Source organism: Lepisosteus oculatus, chromosome 27 (genome assembly GCF_040954835.1).
Source record: "Lepisosteus oculatus isolate fLepOcu1 chromosome 27, fLepOcu1.hap2, whole genome shotgun sequence".
Lineage (NCBI taxonomy): Eukaryota > Metazoa > Chordata > Actinopteri > Semionotiformes > Lepisosteidae > Lepisosteus > Lepisosteus oculatus.
The window spans coordinates 11077978-11101839 of NC_090722.1; the positions used below are offsets into that span (position 1 = coordinate 11077978).

At 46.6% G+C, this 23862-nt stretch overlaps 1 long non-coding RNA gene across 2 annotated transcripts; it reads right to left on the minus strand.

Annotated features, from left to right (window-relative positions):
• Nucleotides 1–1244: 1244 nt before the first annotated feature.
• Nucleotides 1245–18095, minus strand: LOC138225375 (uncharacterized). 2 transcript variants are annotated; one of them, XR_011183868.1, is made up of 3 exons: nucleotides 17814–18095; nucleotides 2934–2974; nucleotides 1245–1384 (listed from the first exon to the last, which is right to left on the minus strand). It is a non-coding gene; the product is annotated as an uncharacterized lncRNA (long non-coding RNA). The 2 variants fall into 2 exon arrangements; XR_011183867.1 differs by having other exon boundaries at nucleotides 2858–2974.
• Between the last annotated feature and the right edge of the window lie 5767 nt (nucleotides 18096–23862).

The following is a 23862-nucleotide window of genomic DNA, read 5'->3' on the forward strand; positions in this document are numbered from 1 at the left end:
AAGCACACAGTGACAAACCCCCCCCAGGTGCGCTGAGCAGGACATACCCTGCCAAAGCACAAAGGTTTCATTTCCCCGTCGTGGCTGTGACACTGCAACGCAGCTCAGCGATGAAAACGCGTGTAGGCTCATAACCTTTGCCAGGTTTTCTGAACACTGACAATTGAGTGTTTTACGAGCAATGCTATTTTCTTCCAACCCAATAATGACTGATTTCTGAAAATTTGTGATCTCTAGTGATTTTGTGTTTCTAGTCCAAGTTAAATTTTTGTTCACGATTCATGCAGGTTTCTTTTTCATGATTAAATCTGATCCTTCTTCCACCCCGATTTATAGTGATTGTTTATCCCCAATCAAGAGCCATATTGATATTTATCCTTTTTCCTCTTCAAATTGTGACCTTAAAAAGTAAATATATCCACTGGCTGAGTTTTCAAAGCTTTTGTATTCAGTTACATTTGCTCCATTTTGCAAAACACTCTCTTGGAATGAAAAATTAAATATGAATTTTACACTTCATAAATAAGCTTTGAAAGTCACTCTGCTACTGTAGTTTCTTGTAAAGGTGTGAGTTGAGCAAGTTCTTCAAATTTCAAGAGCTTACAACTGAGTCATGTCCTAATCGTTCGTTAGCGGCTCATCTGAATAGTTTTTGTTGTTTTTCTGAAACCTAACGATTGCTTGATGTACTTTCTATATTACTCGTCTGCTATGTATTTTTTTACTATCGCCCTATTGTGACAAACGCCTTCGCAAAGTGCTTTGAGATGACAATCACTATTGACGAGACACTGATGTGGGTGCTGCTGTATCTGGGGACAGGGGCGCCCCGACCTTGGTCAGGGGGAGCTCCAATAGAACACGTCACTCCTCAAACACTCAACTGCAAAACACCTTTGTTCAGACCACTGCATCTGGTTGCTGTCTAATCAAACGATTTTTAGATGATCTAAAATAAAAATATCAGCTTCCTCCACTCCCTTTAAAAGACCACAAGCAGTCATTACCTGAGTTAACCGAATCAGTTAACTTACTAAATTGTTCAGGATTCACACATTTTCCAAGTCAAAATTTAAACGCGTACGAGGTTCAGGTGTAAAAGAGAGCTGCTGGGCAGTAGCTCTCCAGGCTGGGACTGGGCTGGCTACCCCTGATCTAGAGGAAATGTGTTTGACCCATCATGCACCATGTATGTCTTTAGCACAGAAAGTGGTACCAGTAGGTTCCCCTGGGAACTCCGCTTGCTGGATTCAGTTTCCTCAGACCACGACAGCACAGAACTTACTTGTGAAGTACAGGAGATAATGCCTTTGAATTGCAGATATTTTTTCTTAGATATCTTGGTCATCTCATTCCTTACGTGACTCCCCCTCAAACAGCAAACCTGTTGAAATATGAAAAGAAATGGTACTCAATTTCCTTACAGTTAAGTTCAAGTGAGCTAGTGTAAAGGAAAGTAAAGGAGTGTAAAGGAACCTTTGTGTTTATTCAGTGCTAAAATGTCCAAGGGGTGGCAGATTTAAACAGCTACCTTGTGTCATATATAGTATGAGTTCATCCCCTATTGAATGTCAACTACAACTATATATTAGATGCGTGAAAATTTAGAAAAACCTACCAAAGCTGGTACTTGAAAACCTGTGAAGTTTAACACACATTATTTGTGAGACTTGAAAATACTGTCCGATTTTGAAAGTTGACCTCCTGCTGGAATGTGTCCAGGGACTGACTTGGACACTAGGTGCCTTCACAGTGTTTCCTGTGTTGCTGGTAGGGACAAAGCACAGCACTGTAAACTACAGTGCTAAAACTGTGACAATTCATAAAGAGATATAGTAATGTCATGCCTTGTGTGTCCAATCACAAGGAAACCATGACAAAGCAAGTGTTCAGTTAAATAAACACGATGCACTTGGAACAGCACTGCGCAATGTTCAGGTGGGTGTATGGATCTACTGGCAACCGGAAAGGCTGTTTTGCATATTACTGGATTGCACCCCCAGCCTACCCCGGTGCCCTGCTGAAAAACCAACAGCCCAGCCTGCTTCCGAGAAGCCCTGTCAAGCTACAGTGCAACGGAGCGCATCACCACAGGGGCACCAGATCACTGACTCAGTGTCACTCGAGAGCAACAGAGAAGTCGTTTAAAAAGACGGTTAATGTGTCGTTAATTTCTCCTGTTAATTGTGCGCACTTTGTGTGCCTCAGTAGTGACATTCTCAACATGTTTGGTAGTGATCCATATTTAACATTAGCTGTTTGTTTTCATGCCATTCATTTATCACTGCGATTGACACTCTCACCTCCAGCTCAACTCAACCTGATCAATATTACATATCGATCGGATAAGACCTACTAAATTAGGGCAAATCATTATTTAACAGAGGGATATTAAGAAATTCCATTGTTAGTAAGTGAGAAAAAAACAAGATAACAAAAAAGGTTAGCTTTTACAAAGTACAGGTTATATATATTACAGTAAAATGTGTTAACTGAAATTCATTTGGAGGTTAAGCTTAACTATCCATTTAGAAAAGGTTACATGCTCATTTTGTGACTTCTCCTTTTTTAGTTTTGGGACAATCTCCTCTGTGTTAGTAATTGTGGGGTCATAAGGTCAGCAAACCAAGTGGAATAGCCAGGCTTCAAAAAGACAGATGTGCAACAACGAGGTGTGAAATGACAAGGTATGGCATTACTGTGTGGAGTGTCCATGTGAGAAACGACCAGGAGTGAAGCAGACAGATGTAGAAGAGCCAGGTGTCGAGTGGACAGATGTGGAATGGACAGGTGTGAAATGATTAGGTGTGTTTGTTTGTGGAGAGCTGCAGAATAGTGCAGTGTTAACTTCACTAACCTCTACACAGACTGCTCTCTACAAACAGGCCGGGCACACATGCGGACGCATTTCTAAAAAAGATTCTCCATCTCACCTTCTTATTCCACATCCATTAAATCACTGAGTGGCTTAAACCTAAAGAAATGAAAGATCAGAGGTTAGGTACAAACTCAAAGAACACAAACTGAGAAACTTTTTTGTAAATTGAAGACCACACAGAGAATACAAACTTGATGAAGATCAGTAATGATATTGCCACATGGTTATTTTCAATGTTGCTAAGCTGCTAACTGCAACGATGGCCTGAAACTGTACCTTCACTGGAGCAATTCACTGGAAAGCTCACTGCCGCATGTATAATGTCACATTAGTAAAAGCAGTAGCTGAGGAAGTGATGATCGCCATTATTATCGAAAACGAAAACGTTACAAACATAACTAGCTATTTGGTTGAAAATGGAACACTTTTCAGCATGTCACATGTTTAAATTTTAATCGGCTTCACGTAAAAGGGTATGATTCACAGCAAGGCATGACTGTGTGGTGCTACAATGCAGAACAATTAGGCCTTCGTGATGTCAGAATTCTCACTGTAACAAGGTACACCATTGAAAGCCCATGACCATGACATCCTACACCTATCGCCAATTATAACGAGTGCGGGAACAATGGAAAGCACAGTAGTTGTTACTATGAGATTTATTTTAACTAAGCCAAAATGGTATGATACAGATCCTAATCTATTAAGTGCTGATAACATCTTTTTGATTAACCAGAATGCTGCAATTTTAAAAGTAAACATGACTCATTTAGGTCCAAGGTTGGTTGTTTTCTGTAGTACGGTTATAGTAGTTGGGTTTAATATTTCGCAGCTTTACTGTAAGACAGGAAACAGACAGGAAAATCTAGGCTAAATCTTTTTTCTAACTTTAATATTACAACTGAATTTCCCTTACAAGAAGCACACAAGAGCTCCTGGTGACAAGCTGTGCTTCCTTACAGAGTGATGATGGGGAGTGTGTGGAGCAAACTGCCCAGCTGTGTGGAAAAGCAGCTCTCTGGAATCTTCTGAAAAAGCTGGATGAGATTCTGGAGTCACTGACCTAAATGACGCCTCAGGAAACAAGATGGGCTTCAACTTTGGAGCCTCTATGAAGTTTGTGGTCACATTTGCCCATGTCTTGCGTTCAGCTCTGATCTCACCTCCTCCTTCTCCTGGGGACAACACCATGTGTTCTGTGTCTTATTTCTGACTCTTCTGGCTTACACCCTTGTCAGTTACTGCAATATCAAAAGACTGAGAGGAAGCACCTCTCTTGGTGGAGAGTGGATTAGTGTAATACCATCTCAACTCTGAGCACAGCATTTCGCTCCCATCCAGAAATCACTAACTCTGTGCAGGTATCTGGTACATAACTGTAATGTGAACAAGTCAAGGGCGGGTTTGGTAAGAATGATCCCCAGCCCTAAACGCAACTGCACTCTTAAGAGACTTGAGATGAAGAGAGGAAAGACTGTTTCATCTAAAGATGTGTATGCACAAAAAAAAAAAACACGACAATCTTGTTTACAAATTCTGGAATTTGCTCAGTATGTCAGTAAAATCAAAACTGCGAGGTTTTGACAACCCTATGTTTTGTGCCAGAAAGCACAAAGGAGCACACAGGAGTGGGACAAGATGGGCAGTTCTGCACACCTTGGACTCCTAAATCCTGTGCCAATCCGGTCTGCTAAATGCAATTATCCTGAACAGCTGAGCCTTACTGGCAGGACGTACTCCCGGTAAGTCCATCTTGTGCTGTTAACTATGCGGCACAAATGGTGCAGCTGTCTTCAGGTCAGACCACCAGCCATACCTGCACGCACTAGCTGTCTGGACGCTGTTTGGAGGTTACACTTATTTAGGGCAGTACCTCTCTCGGAGGCTGGAGCGGGTGTGAGCAGGGGGTGGGGGCTCTGGGTTTCGCAGTGTGGTTTACCCCCAAGCTGTAACCCTGATCTAAAAAAGAACCCCTTGCAATACCACAGAGGAAGGTCACGGTCACCGTTTGTCATACAGCCTCTTGCCTAACCACACCTGTCTCCATCTGGCTCTCACGCCCTGCTGCGCCGCGCGGAGCCGAGCCGAGCAGGCGGCGCGCCAACGTGCTCTTCTTCACCGCTGTGGGGAGATGTGAGAAACTGCCACTTTCTACAGCTCAGGTGGAAGGCAGAAGGGCATTTGTGTTTTTTCTTCCTCAATTTCAGAGCTTACCGAAAGCTATAAAACGGACACTTGGTCCCCAGCCTAGTTGCATACATGAACTGCTCCTCAGTGGGGAGAGAAAGTGTTTCAGACCGGCTCTCCCAAATCCAGGTTCTTTGAAAGTCAATCTGATTTCTGCCTCCTGACCTGGCTGGTGAAAGTTTTACAGGTGAATACAGGTGATCTGGGAAGGAGGGTTTTAAAGGGGCTGAATGGCCTCCCCTCACCTGTAACTGACCCCCCCATCCCCAACTGTATCCATCTGTCCACCCATTTTCTAACGGCTTGACCTAAATCGGTTGCGGTGGAGGTGCAGCTTAACCTGGCATACAATGAGAACAAGGCAGGGTACACCCTGGCCAGGACACCAGTCCGTCACGGGACACACGCACCCTGGCCAGGACACCAGTCCGTCACGGGACACACGCACCCTGGCCAGGACACCAGTCCCTCACAGGGCACACGCACCCTGGCCAGGACACCAGTCCCTCACAGGACACACGCACCCTGGCCAGGACACCAGTCCGTCACAGGACACACGCACCCTGGCCAGGACACCAGTCCCTCACAGGACACACGCACCCTGGCCAGGACACCAGTCCATCACAGGACACACGCACCCTGGCCAGGACACCAGTCCCTCACAGGACACACGCACCCTGGCCAGGACACCAGTCCATCACAGGACACACGCACCCTGGCCAGGACACCAGTCCATCACAGGACACACGCACCCTGGCCAGGACACCAGTCCATCACGGGACACACGCACCCTGGCCAGGACACCAGTCCATCACGGGACACACGCACCCTGGCCAGGACACCAGTCCATCACAGGGCACACGCACCCTGGCCAGGACACCAGTCCCTCACAGGACACACGCACCCTGGCCAGGACACCAGTCCCTCACAGGACACACGCACCCTGGCCAGGACACCAGTCCGTCACAGGACACACGCACCCTGGCCAGGACACCAGTCCCTCACAGGACACACGCACCCTGGCCAGGACACCAGTCCGTCACAGGACACACGCACCCTGGCCAGGACACCAGTCCCTCACAGGACACACACAGACACACGCTCTCACACCAGGGCCAATGTTTCCAGAAGCCAATTAACCCACCAGCATGTCCTTGGACTACAGGAGCAAACAGGAGCACCAGGAGCACACCCAGGGCGCAAACGCAGAGGGAAGATAGCACCCCCGGTCTGAAACTGGACCCAGGGCCTGCAGCAGTGATTAGCAATGATAACCACTGTGCCATCGTGGTTCCCCGACAGCAATGGATGTTAAAAAAAAAAGAGCTTATTCTTTTTACTGCCATTCAGAGTGGATTTTAGCATGATTCATCCACGCGATTTGAGAAATGCTTTGGTATGCTTCGGAAATGAGGACACGCGAGGCCTTTTCAGCTTCTTGTAAGCTGCTGCCGTGGGCGTGTGGTCACCACTGAAGCAGCATCGCGGCCACCAGCCTGGCCCTGCGCCCCATTCCGGGCCGGGCGCCCCTCGCCACCGAGGCGCTGAGTCGGCAGGAAAGGCGCACCGCGAGCTGTGTGGGAAGGGACGCCTCCCCCAGTGGCACGAGTCATCCTGCGCTCCGGTCACTTCTGACATCGAGAAAGAACCCCCGAGCCAGAGAGGCGGGTCAGCTCCCGCCCCTCACGTTCCAGAGACGGGGGGCGCTGACAGTAAGTGCGTCTGGTTGCAGGTTCGATTCCCGAGAGACCACGCTTGAGAAAAGCCACAGACCACTGGGGTGGTCGGAGCCCTGCCAGCGCCAGTTCCTTGTAAATGCAATGCTTGAGAATCTTTCTCTCGCTCTGAGTGTACAGTGCGGCAGCCCCACTTCTGACAAGCTGATTAATGCAAACCATTGACATCGTTAAAGGTTACTCTTTTCACACTTCAACCCCAAGTCAATCATGACACAGGATCGGACACTCCCCTCTCGCACAACACATACAACCTTTTGCTATCTGCACGCTGATGCTGTGTATGGTGTGACACACACTGCCCAGCCCTCACAAACCAAAACGATGTTAATCATCATACTGGTAGTGAAAGAAACGTAGTGTAGCTCTTTGGTAATGTGGACGACTGAATTGTAATGCAGCAGGAAAACTGTTAAATGTCTTGCAGCTACAGTTTCTAGGCCTGGTCGGATTTTTGATTTTGTCAAACACAATCATGTGTTCTGCGATAGACTGGAGTCCCGTCCAGGATGTGCCCGGCTTTGCCAGAGCTGGGATAGGCTCCACCTTCCTCACGATCCCGAATTGGATGAAGTGGTTATAAACCAGATGGGTGGAAATCATAATTTCTGTTTCTAAGATGATTAATAAAGTCAAATGTTTTGAAACAGTTCACACTCTCACAAAAAAGATACTGCAAACAAATTCAGAACAGAGCAGGCAGCTGGGTCAGCGTGTGAGCTAAAGAGGAACAAGTAAAGATTAAGTGCGAAATATTTCCACTGTGATGCCTTAATCAGTTGTGTGAAATTACAGTAGAATGGAATGGCAGATCATTTTTGTATTATTTAAATGTTATTTTATTTAAGTGTTACTTTTCATGCTTTGACATCCAACTCTCCACTTGTGAAAATTGAATCTGTACTGTTGAATCTGATTTTACATCAGAGAGACATACAGCTTCTGTAGAAAATGTATCTTAATACATTCGCTGAACTGGCATGCCCCCTGCTTTGAGTTCATTAATAACAATTTAATGAATTTCTGAAAAGGGGAAAACCTTTTCCCTTTTGGAGCTGAATTTTGCTTAATAAAACATTTGACCTTACATTTTAATGCTTTCATGTTCCAGACCTGTACACAAGGGATAGCTAAGGAGATGTTTTGCACATTGTTGCCTTTACTCCTGCAGAATTCTTCTGACCAACTGTCAGCAGATGACAGCAGATCTCCTCCTCAAAGACTCTGCAGCCTGCGCCTGGGGCCCCAGCTCTTCGCAAGCGCCTCTGTATCTGCCGGCTATCACACTGGGGGAAAGCGAGCCGGCTCACACGCGGGTTCGAAAGCCCAGCCGCAGCTCGATGACGTCATGACCCCGATCCACAGGGACACAGAGCGCTGATTAACCCCCCTTTGTCTGAAAAGGCCGCCGTTTCCCCACCGCTCTCATTGGGGAAATTCAGACTCAGATTCTGAGCAGCGCTGATGGGTCCTCCACTCAGCCCTACTTTGACATGACACACACAGGTGGGCTAAATCCCCTGTAGACACCAGTCATCCATCACAGTTCTGAAACTGTCAGACATTCAGTTCTCTCAAGCCAACCCAGAGAGATCAGGCAAGTGGCTAGTAAAAAAAAACTAAACAATGTTAAGGACTTCAATATTTGTTTTTTAAAGATTGAAGGACACTGTCCATAAGAGTAGGGGTATTAACCCCCGTTTCCTGTCTTAACTCCACTCTTTACTATACAATCGGTCCTCCCTGACATCACCCCTTAATCCACAGCAATCTGTCTCCTCCCCCCGATCTGCTGTGCACTGGAGCTGCTGGTACAGAATAGCCTGTGTGTCTCCCAAACAGGGCAGGAATGATGTGGGTCCCCATCTGTGTGTGAAGTGCTTCAGAAACATTCGGATTAAAAGCAGTATATGAACATAATTACTAATTTCAATGTATATGTATATACAATACATACAGTAAATACCTAAATATATTCCTTATTGCTTAAAATGGGGCATATTTAAAATTCAACATAACATTTTTAGAGCAACTGCTGCTAAGGAGGTGACAGTAATTAAACAAAACACAGAGGTATGAATACATATATACAGTAATGTGGTACAAAACCTACCCAATTATAATGGTTCAGAAACATTTGAACATGGGACACATCCATCAACATTTCCATCAACTAAAGATCTTCACTGACAGAACCTGAACTGTTAAGGATTAACAATCTTTTTTCTGTTTCGTTATTGCATATTTATGAACTGGACACAATCTATTCTTATAATATTCCACAATAGTCTGAATTAATTTTCTGCTTCTTGTATACCTGATTACGTCTAATTTAACCCTCTAGCTGATGAGATGTAAACCAGAATTACAGGAGGGCTACAAATTGTATCCAATGTGGTGGCACTCCAGTCCTCTTAAGTCCACTGCTGAAGCCTGGGCCCTGTGCTGAGACTCTACCCTACGTTCTTTTATATTCCTTCCAGAACTTTCAGAACCAAAATGATGTATGTTTTCATTTTATCTCATTTGATGAATTGTTCCAATTTAATTTAAGTGCCGCCTTATTAAAGAGTTCTAGAAACCTGCTGCCAAAATATCAAAGATGGACAATCCCTAATCTATCCTTAATCCATGATCAAATACCTATGATTATGGCACATTAAACCAGTTAAACAAGCTTCTACGAAGAGGAGTTAGATCTAGTCATTCAAAATGTACATCACTGCCCTCGTGTGGCACAGAGTAGTACCACACCTCCAAAGACTCCCAGTTCTAGAGCAGACGTTCTTAGCCTTAGGGAATTCAACAACTGCTCAACAAGTCAATTGATGAATTTATTTTTTTAGGATGTAAATGTCACAACCCAACACCATCACTGCGGTCAAGCACAGTGGCGGCAACACTATCGGGCTGTTTCTCATCAGCAGCTTGTCGAGAGAGAGGGGAAAAGTACAGGCGATTCACTAACACAGGAAAACCTGTTAGTCTGCTAAAGAGCATTGCAACACTTCACCTCGCATGGCTACTGAAAGCTGAGGGCAAGTGGTGGTATAACATGCATTTTCTTCCCTTCTCTGGGGACGAGCCGATGGGACACTGGACCTTGGTGTTGAGAGCAAACTGTGGAGGACAACATGCTGTGATGGCAGATCTTAAAAAGGAGGCAGAAATCTGGTACATTGTGCACGGTTATTTACTAGATGGTACGTGTACATTAAAGAGGCACCCTAAGCAGAAACGTGAACAATTGCACTTCTCGGCGGAGCCATCCTTCAGGGTCTCTGCACTAATGAGCAAGAAAAAGGACTGAAAACCAGAGCTCAAATTTGAACATCCAACAAAACATAAGAAAAAAACACCTAAGCATAGTTTTGAAAGAATTGAAAGCTACTCGTTTAGAGTCATAACAGATTAGCAATTCTAATTAGAGGTTGAAATGACAAAAACAGTTCCAAGGTGCCGACGAGTGGAATTGAAACGTTTTCACGTTGGCGTGCTGTTGGTACTCAGCCCCTGCTGCGTCATTACAGCACGTCAGACCTGGAGGAAACGCCGGATCAACGCCTGTCAGGCATCAAGAAGAAGTCCGAAACGAACTAAGGGAAACAGGTACTACTCCATTCTCAATAGTGCTGTAAACTACAAATTCTCATCCAAATGCGACAATGGTTTTTTTGTATGAATCACCAACAGTATTCAGATGTTTCCAGTTTTCCACAACCCTAGAACCATTACAGGGCGGGCTGTTCACTGGGGACTTACTGTTCCAACACAGTTTTTCAAACTGTTTGATCATTGTTTTTTTTCCTATTTTAAGTGCACACTTCACATTTTGAATAAAACTCTGAACAGGTACCATGACTCGAGTTACTCGTGTTTACAATGAATGTTCTGGACAAAGACATAAGTCATCATTCTGCTCTTTCCTGCATTCGCTCCTCTGTTCTTCAACACTTTCACTGCCTTCAGCTGCCCCACGGCTCAATGCGCCACCTTGTCCCCCTCATTTTAGGGAACAAATGACTGTGTGTTTGAAGGAAAAGCAAGCAATAAAAAACAGATTGTTTGTCCGTTGAATTATCAAGATGAACACAGTCCAGGACCAGTGGTACAACAGGACAATGCATCTTTTTTTGCTTTAAAAGACAGAAATGGTCACACCTCTTTGCGATCGACTTCGGATAATTCCTGCCCAGTCTCAGTCCCCACAGTAATAGCCGTTTTTATTTTGAACATTTATTAATTATTTAAAATGATCTGCCATGCAGGAACCAAGAAATCTGGTTTAGCAGGGCTTTTACCAGGCTGTGTACACTGGTTTGTTATCTCGCAGCCTGACGCTGCAATGGGAGCCCATCCACCGGCCCCAGGAGAAACCCTCCAGCCCCATGAGTGTGCGCGTGGCCGGCTCTCTGTTCTTCCCCCAACCTTTCGCTCAAGCGCCTGATGGATCGGCTTACTTAAGGCTTAACATCCCGCTAGGCCGATGCTCCAGGATTGAGCTTTTCAGAGCGGTCTTTTCCCTATCTCCCGGCCTGCCTCCAGCACCCTCCCCATGGAGCCGCCCGGAAACTCCCGAAGCCCAGCACTTGCGCTCCGACTGTCTGCCTGCCGGGTCGGGGGTAATCAGCTTGAGAAACATCCCTTCTGAAATACTGTGTTGGGCTCGCAGTGCTCAAAGGCAGCCCCGTCCTGCAATCGCCACAGCTTCCCTGGCCATGCGGGCGCCAAGCCAGACAGCACCGTGTCTGGAAATGTAGAGGCTACAGCCGAGCTAAAGGTTACTTCACATTAAAGACTTCACCAGATGCAAACCTTTGTGAATGAATATTTTAAATTTACAGAACAGTCCGGCATACAGTTTTGTACATTATTTGGAATGCAAAAGAAATTGAAACAAAAATGACATTGCACAATCCAGTGAAGTTAAAAACACATATTGCCCTTTTGTTCTCTGTACAAAGTCCTTTGGCTTCCTAAAAGCATTCTTTCTAAAGTCGCTCTATTAATTACAGCTTATCAGCTTAACAAAACGAAACCCAGTACTCCACCTTACTCGCTCAAACTAGTAAAACCACTTATTGAAAAACATCCACAACAAACTCAACATGTAATTCTCTCAGCGCCAGTGTGTAAAACGCAGGACGACAGCTTCACAGAGGCAGGTAAGCAAACTTTAACCCCATATTCAGGGGTGCTTTGAACTGGTATGTGGCTTTACCTCTGACACATGGGGACGAGTTACTTTAAAACAGCAGCAGCCGGGGGCCATGTGCTGGAGTGTGAGCTCAAGACGCAGTCTGGCACTCCACGTCCGTGAACAAGGAGAAATGAAGTTAGAACAGACTAGCTGTTGCCGATTAAAATTCAATAAAGATAACATAGATAAAAAAACACTGCATTAACTGGCACACACTCCTCTGGCATTAATACTCTTATTGCTTACTAAAATCTTATCTCATATATTTGGCTTCAAAAAAAGTAATGCGAATTCATCCCAGTCACCTTCACACACAAAAGAAGCCTGCCTGGGACAAGAGAGCGCTCTTCCGACCATTCTCATTGGGGTGTAAGCTGCTGTAGATGCCACCTGTAAAAGTCTTCTTGACCTGGACCTGTGAGAGTGGATGTGCCTAAGCTGCAAGCTGGTTTCAAACAGTTTTTTAAATGACATGCTGTAACCTGCCTGGCTTAGGCCAACGATAACAAGTAGCAGTTAATGCCATGTTGAAAGGAAATAGCACTACAGCCAAAACAGTGTGCATTTCATTTTATTTCAACATAGAATGAGTCACTACTTGTCCCTCTTCACACAGAATTATTGACAATTCGTGATTTGGTCTTGTGAGAAAGTGGTAAAAAAAACAAACAGAAAGCATCACTCTTTCAATACCTACTCTTAAACATCAGAATGTGTGTCTTGCCAGGTGTGTTACTTATGGCTAAAGACTGAGGAAATGTGCTGTGATGCAAGCCCTTGCTTTGAAGTCTATAATTTACCACAGTTTCCAAAAGCAAACTGCTACTAAACTAAAAGAACAGCCATGCAGGCACAATATTAATGTGGATTTATTTTGAACCTTCTCTGCATGTTCTCCCTGCTCCCAGAGAAATGCACGTTCCCCTCATCCTCACTGCCCTCACGCTGGGGCCAGTATCTGCGGCAGCATGCGAAGGTAAAGCTGAAGACTAATCCCATACTGTACAGCACCATTACACTGGACACTCGGACACCTGCAGCTGAATTCGGTGTTACTGCACATGAAGGGCCAATTAAATCAGAGGATTTCATAGCGTGTACCCTTCAATCTCATTTTAATTTTCATTCCTTTTTAGAACTTTTAAAGACAACTGGTATTACACAATTCACAAGACATTAAAGTGTTTAATAGCTCTGATAACACACAACAGACTCGGGGTCATCAGCCGACTGTAAAGGTTTCTCTTCCCAGGTCCCGACACAGAGTATCGGCTCCAGGAGTTCTCAGCCCGGGAATGTTACGAAATAAATGGCAGAAAGGAACCACTGTGCACGCTTGACCGTTCATCAGAGCACTGCGCCATCTCGTCCACACACGTCAAGTGGTGCTCCAGCGTTCAGCTGCTCTGCTTGCACCGTGTTCCCACAGAAGTGATGGAAGGTGAGACCCTGCTGATCCTTCTGCCTTTGCCTGCTGGGCAGCTTCCTTCTTCATACTGCGCCTGCTCTGTTTTTCACCACACCGGTTTTGCCTGCATCTGGGGTGCTGACTGTTTTTAACCAACGCCACGCAGACAAACAATGTTGACAGCAACACAAGAGGATCTTATAAGCCTGAAGGCTTGTAGGCCGAATTGACGTGCCTCGTCACTCACAATGAGAAGGCTCATTCAAGGACACCTGACAGGATTAAGGCACGGGACACATCACCTCACACTGACTGCAGTGATTCATCCCTGCTCCTTTTTCACTGTTGTGAGTACTGAGGCTCGGAAGAGACTCATGCAGAATGCACTGCAGCTATTTCCAGACTTGCCCTTGGATTCTGAGAGAATCTAGAAGACCCACTTCAGATGGTCTTCCAGAGAGCCCCACTAGACAATAGTGAGGTCGACCTGTAACTACCACATGTTCTTGCTTTCAGAAGCAGTCAACATCTCACTATCACCTTTGCTCCTTCTTCTTCAGGTGCCCCAGCCAGGGATCAAGAGAGTAAGTAATAAGCTCTCTTTTGGTAATTAAACCCAGAATCACATCTGAATTGAAAGATGCAATGGAAAAGCGCAGCACCAATGGTGTAATATTACAAATCTAGTTCCAATTCAAGCCATTTTCCAGTTACCATAATCCATTACTAGCACAATGGCTTACTGTATTTTTTAAAACTCCACTGTTGTAGAAAGTGCAGATCAAACTATGACACTAAACTGAGGTCCAGATGTAATGTTTAATGTGTTCACTAAAACTTCCATGTCAATGCTACCAGACCCCCTTACATTACCACTTGTAGTTCTAGTAAGAGAGATGATATTCAGGAAATGAAACACAGCATGTCTAATCACTGGACAAGGATTCTTAAAACAATTCGTTTTTCCTTCTTAGGATCGTCTAAATCAATCTGGAATCAGAGATATTTCCTTCCGTTCAGGTGTTGAGTTATACAAAATGCTGCACCTGTCAGTGTATCTAGGTTCTCTGCCCTGAGCTCACTTGTGAATTCTTCCAGGTATATCCTTTGAGAAGGAGTTTAATGCCACCCAACCAGGAAAAGGTAAGAGTTCTGTTTCACTTATTTCTGAACTGAGGCAAAGAAAAAGACTACCTACCTATACAAAAAGCACACTTCACATTCAAGAAAAATAATTTTAAAAATGTTCATTAATAAGATGCAGCACAAACTACAGCTATAAGATGCTCTTGAATGATGGAAGACAAGACCCCAGATGTCTTAAACCTGGTGGCAATAAGAACCTGCGCATCTCCAGGTGACTGAGCTTTCCGTAATGATACAGGACACCAACATACTGCATCCTGCCGCCAGTGTAGGAGCTTCCCTTTACAACTCACAATTACAAGTGAGTGCAGCCTGTGTTTCAGGGCTGGGGCACAAGAGGGATTTGAAATCAAACTGTTTGTGAAATTGGCCCCCACTTCATGGAGCCTCCTTACTGTGACACTTGAGAACAATTCCAGAACCCAACCAAGACAGCGCAGAGCAAGACATTTACATTTACAACCATGTCCTGGCCAAGACGCCGACGTTGCACAAAAGACAAAACGGTGAAAGAAAGTAACAATCGATTATAAAACAAATAAAATTACAGGTCACAACATATTAAAGGGGGCAAGGCAGAAAAGATTTCATCATGCAGCTGACAGCTCCCTCCGATAGCAAAGTGAACACTTCCTGCCTGCTCCACAGTTTGATTCATTTGCCGGCAGCAGCAAATTCAAATGGCTTGTGCCTGAAGTGAGAAGTGTCTCTCGGGAGGTTCAGTACTGAGACAGGAAGGTCATTGACATTCTGTAGTTTAATATTCCAACCTGTTCCTGCCCTTATTATTTCAAATGCATAATTAACAGTACATATTTTCAAAGTCTTCCCCCCCCCAATAAGTTAAGCTACTTTCAGAAAACCAAGGAGCTGCTTGTTACCAATGTTTTTGTGCTATCTAAAACAAGTGCTTCACAGCTAACACTGTACTCAATTTTGTTTTAGAATCGAAATTCAGATCAAAGAAGTGGCTCATATTTGCGATCACTGCTGCGTCGGCTGTTTTAGTGGCAGTAAGTCCTGTGATCCTCATGCTGCTGGGCTGCAAGAGCAGCGCCGGCCTTCACCCGCCTGTATGAGCCGATCCTGTAGTGGAGAATCGGCCTTGTGCTTTAGAAACGGCAGGGCATCTTCTATCTGTCACACGTTGTCAAAATGGCCATGACTTTTTGAATTAATGCCATACAGCCAGTTTTCATCTAATCACACATCTTAAAAAACATATATGTTGTTTTTATCACGTCTTGTGTTATGACAAAACTCAAACCCATCAACAAGCTGACTGATACTTTGAGGGTAAGACTGAAAATAAATTTGGTCTTCCCAGTTGTGTAATCGCCCACTCGGATTCACCTCTGCATGACTGCCCGTGGCCTGGCCTCTGACCTCTGACCTCAGTCTAACAGAGACTTGGAGTGACTCTGTTGTACCCCACAGGCCTCATCACTAGATGCTGCCCTGCCTCTTTCTGACACAGCTTTCTGATTTAGTTACATCATTCATGTTACCACTATGTAGTCTATATGTGCATAACAACCAGCAATCACAGAAACTCTTTTTTTAACAGATGTTCTGGAAGATAAAGGAAATTAAGAATTGTCTGGACAGGTAAGCATGCAACTCTTACTACACTTTTCATTCAAAACAGTACTAAATAAACTGAATGAAAAGCTTATTTGAGGCTTATTAAAAGAACCAACCTGTATGAAGCCCTCTGTGACTCTAGGTCCCTATAACCCAGAAGTCAACAAAGCCCCGTAAGGGTAGAACACAGCAGATACATTTACAGCAACCTCCCACCCTACCCTTCACTCTCTTAGCAGGTCCAGCCAGGAATCCAAGCCCATGTGGAGATCACACAAACCCCCAGATTGGGGTCCTCAAACATCTGCTCTGTCTCAGAAACCTGGGTGCACAATGTGTTGAAAACCACCCTGGTTGAGCCTGGTTTGCACACTGGCGGTCCTGTGCAGAACGTGGTTTCACAAGCTCCCTGCTAGACAGTCACAGTAGACACCCAACTTCTTCTCAAACGGCACTCTCACGTTGAATTAGTTCTATGAAGACCGTGACCACGGTTTCCAGGCTCCCAACACCTCAAAGTAGTTCAGAAAGGGTGTTTGCCTACGTAACTCAGCAGGATACATAGAATACAGTGTGTAGCATCAGGACTGAGAAGACAAGTGTTTTATTTCCACCGTAAATGAAAAACTTCCCTCCATCTCTAAAAGGAAAAACCACAGGCCAGTGAGGAAGGAAGAGTGCGGCTCGGACCAGGCCGGGCCGGAGTGAAGGGCAGGGCAGAGGACAGGACCATCAGGAACACAGCAGTCCGTCTAGACCAGAACTACGAGACGCCCAGCTCCTCCAGTCCGCTCCACCACAGACCCCTGTTGACATACTCTTCTCAGCTACTGGACTGATGAGTTATCACACCACATGGGGAACCGGCAAAGCACAAGTTCATTCTACAGCCACTCTTTCTGTCTTTCTCCTCTAAAACGCTAACATTAACTTGCATGATTTTATATCTGTAGCTCATAGGCAGATATGACTTCCAAATACAAACTAAAAATCTAGAAGAGTATAACAGTAAGTAAAGTACGCAGACTTTTTGAATACTCGTGTTACAAGCCAGGACCTGGGAAGGAAAAGCCCAGTCTTACAGTCGCGCCTGAGAGCGCAAGGGCGCCCTCTTGTGGCAGGACCCACGACTGCCAGCGCGGCCCAGCGACCTACATCCTGACTGCAAACCCATCAAGACAAAAACAAGACCGCTTCTGTCGTGGGCTTCCAATAAACCTAAAATAATCAATCGGTTACAATCGGGATTCCTACGAAGTGAATGACAGAAAATCTGTTTTCTGCTGCGACGTATTTTCGTATTTTTTTAAATAAAAAAGGACGATCCTGAGCCAGTTAAGACACTAGGTGTAACACCTGAAAACTAACAGACCAGTACGAAGTACGAAAAATGTTAGTGGGTCAATATTGATATAACTGTCAATATTTGTTAAATATTGTATAGTAAGTCTGGTTTATGCGGCTGTAAAGTGAGGTCGGTGTCGTTCATTAGAAACCCTACCCCCCCAGTACAAGGGTGGAGTGGTGTGACGCTACTGTAATTAACCGCGGTGAGCTGACCCCCTGAACTGGACACAGCCGCCTTAGGACAACAGTTACAGAAAGATAAGGCGACAACTGCTATTTAATTAAACTTCACGACATTATTTTAAAGAATCATTTGACTGCACTTACATTCCGTGTGATAGCTCAGAGTAAGGAATGCCGTCTCCGGTGTGGGTGGGGCCGTGTGAGCCGGCGCGTTGCCGTGGACGCCGATCGATGATGCGGCGCCGATTTTGCCCTGCACACCTGAAGAAGGCTCCACGGCCGAAACGTTGTGTTTTCTTTCTTCTTTTTTTTCAGCAGGGAATAAACCTATTACTTGTTCCTTTGCAAGCCTACGCATGCTGACGCAGCTCCCCACCTGAACTACTAAATATTGTACATACGTTAGCTGTAATACAGCTACTAATAAACAGCTTCATTACCTTCATTCCTGCTGTGAATGGTATTAGCCACTAGAGGGCCCTGTTGTGTAAAGTCTGTGCCAGTTTGGGGGATATTTTTTTAGTGGCAGCAGTGGAAGTTTGTGAGCTTCATCTGTTCAATAAAAGATTGCATAATTATATCCCCAGCGTGGCACCAATTCAAAGGCATCTCACATTAATCTCCATTTATACAGTAGGGAATTTTTCTGGAGCCAGACCAGTTCAGTTTATTGTCATATGCACAAGTGCAATGAAATGCGTATTTGCATGTATGCGCCAATCCAAAGACATTAAGAAAATACCAAAACAAAAACATAAACACAGACCAGCAGCACCAGCAACAACTACAACAACAAGTTAAATAACACACATAAGAGTAAAATACCGTTCTCAAAGGCACTCCATCAATCTGTATGCTCCCAAGAATTCAAAACCATAGCCAACATGTGAGTCCAGAGCCCCTGACCACCTGCTACTTCAGGCGTTTTGGGAAGAAAAAAACAGCTGAGTAGGGTTTGTCAGCAGGGTGACATGTTGGTGCAGTGGTCAGAATTATTGCCTTGTAGCACTGGGGTCTTGGGTTCAATTCCAGCCCTTGTCAGTGTGGAGTTTGAGCAGTATGTTCTTTGTGTCTGTGTGGAGTTTGAGCAGTATGTTCTGTGTCTGTGTGGAGTTTGAGCAGTATGTTCTGTGTCTGTGTGGAGTTTGAGCAGTATGTTCTGTGTGTGTGTGGAGTTTGTGCAGTATGTTCTCTGTGCCTATGTGGGGAGTGCGTGGGGCACAGATGGAAGCCAGGAATGAAAGGGGTGAGACAGTTAGGGAGAGAACAGGATTCACTTGAGTGGGTACGATGAGTGTTAGGAAAAAAACACCTTTTGGAATGAATTGTCTTTTGTAAAATAAATAGCTTTGTGATGCAGAACAGGTGACAATAAGCAGCTTTACCAATGCAAATCACCTGCTTAACTGACCAGCAAGTCTTTCAAAGTCCTTAGAAAATCAGTGATTTTAGGGTTCGTCTGTAAACCCTCAGCATTGGACAACAGTCTTGGAAAGATGAAGCAACAACTGCCAATTAAAATAATTATTTTATTTACAATTTGATTTACAGTGCATGTGGACTCTGTGTGATTGTTTCTAAAGTTGAGGTCTTGCTGTCCACTGGCTACAGATCTCAGAAAAAGATGCCAAAAGACAATAGTGTTTCCAGAGTTGGGGGGAGTGTTTTAATGTCAAACTGTGTTGAAAGCACCAGGGTGAGGGTTAGTGTTGGGATAGGCTACACAGTTAAGGAGGGAGAAGGGGGAGGTGGGATCCTTGTAGTTTTCTGTTTAAAAAAAAAGCTTATTTTCTGATTGTCTTTGGTGGAACAGCTTGTTTCAAATCATGGGTCATTTATAAAAGTAAAGCAAAAACAATCACACTGAATTTCAGTGATACACTGAAAATGAAACTGTAGCACCACGGATGGCGTGGCAGGGGGGCGTGCCATGCTCTGCCACACTCTGCCACGCTCTGCCACACTCTGCCACGCTCCGCCACGCTCTGCCACACTCTGCCACGCTCTCTCCCGTCTCTCGCATGCCTGCAGCTCCCCTGGAGGACAGATCAAGAGCACACTCCGACGTTATCCTCCGCGCAGCAGTTTCCACGGTTACACAGATGTCATTTGTGGACTGATGCCTGAATTTCCGCATTCCTGCCAATTAGCGACTGCTGTCAAAAGAGCTGCCCTCAGAATCTGTTAAAAACTCTAGACTAGATGAACATTCTTCTTTCTTAGTGTTGGCCATTTGACATGATGAAACACGGTTCTGAGACGGTGAAGTTAGGGATCAGGAAGAAGTGAACTAGAGGCGCCGTGCGCTAGAGTGACCAGCCCTTCAGTTAGTCTCCGATTGGCAAGAACGCTGTTTTCCACAGAGCCAGGCGTCTCTACCCTTCTCCTGGATCCCCCAGACCAGCTGGTGGTAGAGGTCACCATGAAATCGCTCAATAATACGGTAAATTCAGCGTTCCTCTAGAACAAGCCTCAGCCTTCCTTTGAAAGAACATATGACTTAATCGACCAATCACTAAGACCCAGTCTTTAAAAACAGGCGATGTCAGTGGTGACCTAAGAGGACCCAGGGTGGGAGACCCCTTATTTAGAGGGCTGTATCAAGCTCGACAAGAATTCAGGTGGATGAGCGCAGATTAAGCATGGAAAGCCATTGTTTATGTCAATAACTATTATATGCCTTGACAAATGTGCGGACAAAATGCTGGCAGTGTATCAGGGTGGAGAGTGGCCTGCAAGAAGGTGCTCCCTTACCTTCCTGCTGCTATCCACAGCTAAGGTCTAGGTCTGGAAGAGAAAACAGAATGGCTGTCAACAGCCACGCCAGCGCGCTGCGGTTCTGTCCTGGAGGTCGGGGCTCCCAGGTCTCTTTGAAAGGCAGCGGCCCCCGAGGATCACCCCTGGGGCTCCTGGGAAAGAGGTCGACTCCAAGCCATCTGCTCGCTTCCGGGAGAGACGCAACCAGCCGGCCTGCCTCGCGCGCGGCAGGACGTCCGGCACGCTCCTGCGGGATGCTCCAGGACTTACCAGCAGCGCAGCGGCGAGAAGGGCTGACAGGACGGGGACAGAGGCCGCAGCGAGCCGGTGTGCTGGAACACAGACAGGGGAAGGACAGCCGTTACCGCCAGGAGGCGACACTCGAGTTGGGCAGTCGATCTGGGAACATCATCAGCTTGCAGGCCCCTGCCTTCCTGACTTTGAGCCCAGACAACATCGAGGCTGCAGGAGGGCTACACACAAGGGGCCCCTCTTTCGGATTCGAATGGCAGCCTTCTCAGTTTTGTCTGATTGTCCGAGGTCTGAAGGAGGAAACGTGACGAGCTCACCTGCCGAGCTGGGCTGAGCCTTGACGGCACTTCCTGAAGTATCCGTGGCCCGGGGAGGAAGTTCAGACACTGTGGGGAAACAAAGAAGTTCATTCTTAATGAAGTTGATGCTCATTTTTCCAGCAACGGAGCTATCGGATTACATGTGATGGTAGTGTAATATGGGCAGAGAGAGACATATAGCTTGTGTACTGTTTGACAGTGTGTCTGTCCTGTCTGGAACTCAGCAGACCTTTCTGAGCACCGTCTGTCGGGGCTGTGGAAATGAGCAGGAGAGCAGTCGGATGATTCTCCCCCCATCCTGGTCTCCAGCCTCTCTGATATCTGGAAAGAACCAGGAGTGGGCACCCAGACTTCGCCTGGGGGTCAGAGGGCTAGAGGCCAGGGAACTTATCCTGAAGTCATTTTACAGAAGAGCCCACAGAAAGAAAGGGGAAAGAGAATTGTGTGTTTTCAGAAATCAAAACAGATCTGCACTACAGCCATTGTTCCCAGAATCCAATTAACCCACCAGTATGTTTTTGGACTGTGGGAGGAAACCCATGCAAACACAGGCAGGATGTATAAACTCCGCACAGACAGCACCCCCGGTCTGGAATTGAACCCAGGGCCCCGGTGTTGTGAGGCAGTAATGCTGACCACTGTGTGTGGGTATCACTCTGTTGCCAACGGGAAGCACAGGGAAATCTAGGAAACCAGTACCTTGTTCAGCGGGATTCTGGGGATGGTTGCCAATAGTGCAGCTGAGACCTAAACGACAAGCACAGTGTCAGCTCCTCAGAAACACATCCGGTGATCCAGGGATCCCAGAGCTCTCCGGAGTGCATTCGTCACTTCGGACACTCACAAGGACACAGCCAGAGGGGCACCCCCAGCCGGACCCTCCAGTCCCAGAATCTCTTCCTGCCCATGTTCCTGAAGCATGGGCTGTTTCAGGCACCTCCTCCTTCGACCCCTGACCCCTGACCTCTGACCCGGCGTCTGCAATAATCTGCCATAACACAGCCCTGACGCAGCGCCCGACTCACTGCATCAGAACCTCAAGCTGCTGCTTGGATTGGAGAACTAGCTGCCTCTTCCAGAATTTCCACTTACCGTTGTGATCCTCCACGCAGGCTCCTGGGAAGAGCAGAAAGGAGGTGGCGGTCAGAGTGTAACCAGTGCACGAGAGAGGAATGCACGTCTGAGACAGGTGTGTGCTGGGTGAAACAGCCCTTTAACACACTCTTACCCATCAAGGTGCCTTCAAATGTCTCGTTCTTGAACCTGATGCTGGCGTTCCGGTCGTGGCGGATGCATAATTCCGTATTGGAAACCCTCTCGATGTTGCAGCCCTTCTGGGATTTGATGCCGGCTTCGCACAGCGGCTTCTGCTCTCCCCTCACGTTGAAGCCGGACATATTTTGACCGTGGACTCTGATCTCCACATACCTGCAGGTGTCTGGAAAGGATAACTAAAATGAGTTTTCCTAAAGCAAAATTATGCTAAAAAGTCAGATTTATTCAGGAACTGACTCATTCTGACCTAACGGGCCTCTGAATCCTGTGTCCACACAGGGACAAGGAAGACAGAGAGGTGGACCCCTGGAGACAATGGCAGCTGACCGTCCTCTACCTCTGCGGGAGCTCCACAGCGCCCGGCAGGTGAGTTGGTGCCGACTGGAGGAGCAGAGCGACCCTCACTGTCGCTGTCCAGAGAGGCTCTTGCAGTAAGTCTCTGGGGCATCAAAAGCTGAGAGGGCCAGGGCACACAGGCACACGCATCCTAAGCCTGTTCCAGAGCAGGACTCGTATTGATGGTGCGAGTGTGTCACCCTCTCGGGGAATCCCGATCCCCGTCAGCTAGGGGCACGTGCCAGGCTGGAACCCGCAGCATCTGGGTCACTGAGCCCAACCAGTGCTCCCCCCACAATATCACATCTCTGGGCTACTAGAGTGATCACGCGAGGAAGGACGATGTGACATTCTTGACAATGCTTCTGCAGTGTTCTATTTGTGGTCAGCGGCCGGCGAACAGATGGGGAGATGAAGCACAATGAGTGGGGACACCACCCCCAGTCCCGCCCCACTCCCCTCTGCCAGGGCTCCCCACTTCTGCTTGAGCCTCTCGGGACCACCCCCCCCCACCTCCACCCCCCTCGACGCTAGGATTTCAGACTGGAGGGTGTTACCTTGGGCGGAGATTATTTCCAAAGTGAGCAGCACAGCTACCAGGACACTCATGTTGTAGTAGCACTTCCTGGGGGAGGGGAAAAGAAAGCAGAGTTAAAAAAAACACATTTTAATTCTCGGCAAGTTTTCTGTGCTCAAGCTTTGTCGACGGCTGCAAATGTAACTCATTGCTTCTGCTTTGGTGTCTGAGCGATCGAGTCTGATCTGAAACGCCTCCTTCCTTTGGTTTCTCTCCCTACCGCAGGGGCGATGATTTCGATCAGATTTGCAAGTCAAAAGCTCTGCTGTCGCTGCTTTAAAGCCTCACCGCCAACACTTCTGGTGAACGTGAGCAAGGGTGGATACCCTGGCACCGCGATCGGGGAGAAAAACACCCACCCCAGGAGCAGGAGAGAGTGATCGGGAGCCAGGGCCCTTTGTCTCTGCTCACGAGCCACAGCTGACACCTCCCTGACCTGCAGAAAGGGTGTGGAAAATAAGAGAACCGAGAGTCACAGGAGTCCCGCTGGCGTTGTCAACCACGTGCCTGTGGGTGACGTTTGCAGGCGATTGGGCTGAGCGATACTCGGAGCGATTGTTTGGCTCTGCAGCCGCTGATGCCTTGTCGGTCACCTTGAAATCTCAGGCGGAGGCGGAAGTTCCTGAGGAAACGGTTATGACGCAATCCCACAATTCCCCGGATTTCCGTGAATGAC